Genomic DNA, 587 nt, shown 5'->3' with positions numbered 1-587 from the left:
CTGTCTCTCTCCCCCTCTCTCTCTCCCTGTCTCTTTCTCTCTCTCTCTCTTTCTCTCTCTCTCTCTCCTGTCCCTCTCTCTCTGTCTCCCTCTCTCTCCCTGTCTGTCTCCCTCTCTCTCTTTCTCTCTCCCTCTCACTCTCTCTCCCTGCCTCCCTCACTCTCCCTCTCTCTCTCCCTCTCTCTCTGTCTCCCTCTCTCTCTCCATCTCTCTTGCCCTCTCAATCTGTCTCTCTCCCCCTCTCTCTCTCCCTGTCTCTTTCTCTCTCTCTCTCTTTCTCTCTCTCTCTCTCCTGTCCCTCTCTCTCTGTCTCCCTCTCTCTCCCTCTCTGTCTCCCTCTCTCTCCCTCTCTCTCTGTCTCCCTCTCTCTCCCTCTCTCTCCCTCTCTCTCTCTCCTGTCCCTCTCTCTCTGTCTCCCTCTCTCTCCCTCTCTGTCTCCCTCTCTCTCCCTCTCTCTCTGTCTCCCTCTGTCTCCCTCTCTCTCCCTCTCTCTGTCTCCCTCATTCTCCCTCTCTCTCTCCATCTCTCTCTCCCTCTCAATCTCTGTCTCTCTCCCCCTCTCTCTCTCCCTGTCTCTTTCTCTCTCT

Source organism: Rhincodon typus, chromosome 45 (assembly GCF_021869965.1).
Source record: "Rhincodon typus isolate 14 chromosome 45, sRhiTyp1.1, whole genome shotgun sequence".
NCBI classification, from domain to species: Eukaryota; Metazoa; Chordata; class Chondrichthyes; order Orectolobiformes; family Rhincodontidae; genus Rhincodon; species Rhincodon typus.
This window is presented reverse-complemented; position numbering follows the sequence as displayed.